We start from the raw sequence: 3,983 nt of genomic DNA, 5'->3' as shown, positions 1-3,983 counted from the left end.
CCATGCATTGCCCTTTCTCACCTTGAGAGTTGGTGCAAACTTCGCCGGTGCATCCAAACCCAGTGATATGCTACGCTCTATCACACATAAGCCTACTTATATCTTCCTCAAAATAGCCACCATACCTACCTATTATGGCATTTCCATAGCCATTCCAATATATATTGCCATGCAACTTTCCAATGTTCCATTTATTATGACACGCATTATCATTGTCATATTGCTTTCCATGATCATGTAGTTGACATCATATTTGTGGCAAAGCCACCATGCTTAATTTTTCATGCATGCCACTCTTGATTCATTGCAATCCCAGTAAACCGCTGGAGGCATTTACATAGAGTCATATTTTGTTCTAAGTATCGAGTTGTAATTCTTGAGTTGTAAGTAAATAAAAGTGTGATGATAATCATTAGAGCATTGTCCCATGTAAGGAAAGGATGATGGAGACTATGATTCCCCCACAAGTCGGGATGAGACTCCGGACAAAAAAAAGAGAAAAGAAGGCCCAAATAAAAAATGAGAGAAAAAGAGAGAAGGGACAATGTTATTATCCTTTTTCCACACTTGTGCCTCAAAGTAGCACCATGATCTTCATGATAGATAGTCTCTTATATTGTCACTTTCATATACTAGTGGGAATTTTTCATTACATAACTTGGCTTATATATTCCAATGATGGGCTTCCACAAATGTCCTAGGTCTTCATGAGCAAGCAAGTTGGATGCACACCCACTTAGTTTCTTTAATGAGCTTTCATATATTTATAGCTCTAGTGCATCTATTGCATGGCAATCCCTACTCCTTGCATTGACATCAATCGGTGTGCCTCTCCATAGCCCATTGATTAGCCGCGTCAATGTGAGCCTTTCTCCCTTTTTGTCTTCTCACACAACCTCAATCATCATATTCTATTCCATCCATAGTGCTATGTCCATGGCTCGTGCTCATATATTGCGTAAAAGTTGAAAGTGTTTGAAAAGGCTAAGTATGAAACAATTGCTTGGCTTGTCATCAGGGTTGTACATGATGGGAGCATTTTGTGTGACGAAAATGAAGCATCTCCAAACTATATGACTTTCTAGGGATAAGTTTTCTTTGGCTATGGTATTTCGATAAGACATAATTGCTTGATTAGCATACTTAGAGTATTACTATTTTTATGTCAACAATAAACTTTTATATTGAATCTTTCGGATCTGTACATTCATGCCACAATAGAGAAAAATACATTGAAGAACATGCTAGAAAGCATTCCACATCAAAAATTCTGTTTTTATCATTTACCTAGTCGAGGACGAGCAGGAATTAAGCTTGGGGATGCTTGATACGTCTCCAACGTATCTATAATTTTTTATTGTTCCATGCTATTATATTATCTGTTTTGGATGTTAATGGGCTTTATTTTACAACTTTATATTATTTTTTGGACTAACCTATTAACCCAAGGCCCAGTGCAAATTGCTGTTTTTTGCCTATTTCAGTGTTTCACAGAAAAGGAATATCAAACGGAGTCCAAACGGAATGAAACCTTCGGGAGCGTGATTTTTGGAACAGACGTGATCCAGAGGACTTGGAGTGGACATCAAGAAACGGACAAGGTGTCCACCAAGCAGGGGGCGTGCCTTCCCCACTGGGCGCGCCCTCCCCCTCGTGGGCCCCTCTTGGCTCAACCGACCTACTTCTTCCTCCTATATATGTTCACATACCCCGAAAACATCCAGGAGCACCACGAAACCCTATTTCCAACACCGCAACCTTCTGTACCCAAGAGATCCCATCTTGGGGCCTTTTCCGGAGCTCCGCCGGAGGGGCCATAGATCACGGAGGGCCTCTACATCAACTCCATGGCCCCTCCTATGATGTGTGAGTAGTTTACTTCAGACTTTCGGGTCCATAGTTATTAGCTAGATGTCTTCTTGTCTCTCTTTGGATCTCAATACAAAGTTCTCTTCCATCTTCTTGGAGATCTATTCGATGTAACTCTTTTTGTGGTGTGTTTGTCGAGATCCGGTGAATTATTGGTTTATGATCAAGTCTATCTATGAACAATATTTTGAATTATCAGTTTGGTTTGGCCTACTAGATTGATCTTTCTTGCAATGGGAGAAGTGCTTAGCTTTGGGTTCAATGTTGCGGTGCTCGATCCCAGTGATAGAAAGGGAAACGACACGTATTGTATTGTTGCCGACGAGGATAAAAAGATGGTGTTTATATCATATTCCTTGAGTTTATACCTCCACATCATGTCATCTTACCTAAGGCATTACTTTGTTCTTATGAACTTAATACTCTAGATGCATGCTGGATAGCGGTCAATGTGTGGAGTAATAGTAGTAGATGCAGGCAGGAGTTGGACTACTTGTCACGGATGTGATGCCTATATACATGATCATGCCTAGATATTCTCATAATTATTCGCTTTTCTATCAATTGCTCGACAATAATTTGTTCTCCCACCATAATACTTATGCTTTTCCATCATATAAGTTTCTAATCTATTTTACTTTGCAATCTTTACTTTCAATCTATATCATAAAAATACCAAAAATATTTATCTTATCATTATTATCCCTATCAGATCTCACTCTCGTAAGTGACCATGAATGGATTGACAACCCCTTTATCATGTTGGCTGCGAGGTTCTTATTTGTTTTTATAGGTACGAGGGACTTGCGTGTGGCCTCCTACTGGATTGATACCTTGGTTCTCAAAAACCAAGGGAAATACTTACGCTACTTTTCTGCATCACCCTTTCCTCTTCAAGGGAAAACCAACGCAGTGCTCAAGAGGTAGCACCACCATCGGGCCAATGGGGGCGATGGTCCTGACATCGCGAGCCTGCCTTTCGAGGTTGGGTGCCCTGTGTTTACACGTAAGCTGTGCAAGTCCGTTGGCCATCTGCTCGCATGTTCAAGCCAGCGATACCCAAAAAGTATGGTGAGAGGCTTAACCTGACAGAGTTCTTGAGCATCTACACCATCGCTGTTCAAGCTCCCGGAGGAAGAGATGAGAAGGTGTTTGCCAACTACTTCCCTTTGGCTATCAAGTACAACATGAGGTCTTGGCTGATGCACCTGCTGGAGAACTCCATTTCGTCGTGGGCTGACCTGTGCCATGAGTTCATTGGCGCCTTCACAGGCGGCCATCAAGAACCAGGGCGGCCCAGCGACTTGCAGCTTCTCCAACAGAAAGAAGGAGATACTCTCCGCAAGTAGTTGCAGAGATTTAGTAGAGTCCACAGAAATATCCCGTTTATCCACCCAACAACTGTGATAGCTGCCTTCTAGTCCAATATGTGCAACCGCATGATTCGTTCCAAGATGAATGTTCGGTTGCCCAATACTGTGAAGGAGCTTTACATCTTGGTGGACAAATGCGCTCGGGTGGAGGAGGGAAGGAAACTCCCCGGAGAGGAGGATTGCATCGACATCGACTCAGAGGATGATGATGAATCCACCAGTCAGAAGAAGAAGAGCAAGAAGCACAACAAGAGGTGCAAGGATAAGCCAGTGATGACCGTCGAAGGATCAGGGACGATTAGTACCGACAAGAAGGCTAAGGCCGAAGCCCACGACAAGGAGGTTGCCACGTGCACTGACTGCCCAGAGGCCGTGGCTGCCGAGAAGGCTGGGAAAGGCGATGGGCCATATTGCAAGATTCATAGGACCAAAGGCCATGATCTCCAAGAGTGTCATTAGGTAGAGCAGCTCATCAAGAAGCAGAGGGCTGAATAAGAGAAGCATGACAAGGAAAAAGGTCTGAATGGCACTAGCGGGAAGGGCCGGGGCGGTGAAGTAAATCGCCCCGGCAAGGCATTTCGGAACCAAGGAAAGCTCGCCAGGGGCCGTGAGAAGGAAGTTTGCAATGATGAGAGTGATGGAGGGAATGAAGAGGAAACCAGCGAGCACGAATTGCAGAAGGCCACTGACGCCCTGTGCATTGACGGGGGTGCATTTTTGCACTCCTCTCACCACCAACTT

The sequence above is a fragment of the Triticum urartu genome, chromosome 7A (assembly GCF_056163025.1).
Source record: "Triticum urartu cultivar PI428250 chromosome 7A, HENAU_Tu73, whole genome shotgun sequence".
NCBI lineage: Eukaryota > Viridiplantae > Streptophyta > Magnoliopsida > Poales > Poaceae > Triticum > Triticum urartu.
The sequence above is the reverse complement of the archived record's forward strand: the minus strand, read 5'-3'. Positions refer to the sequence as shown.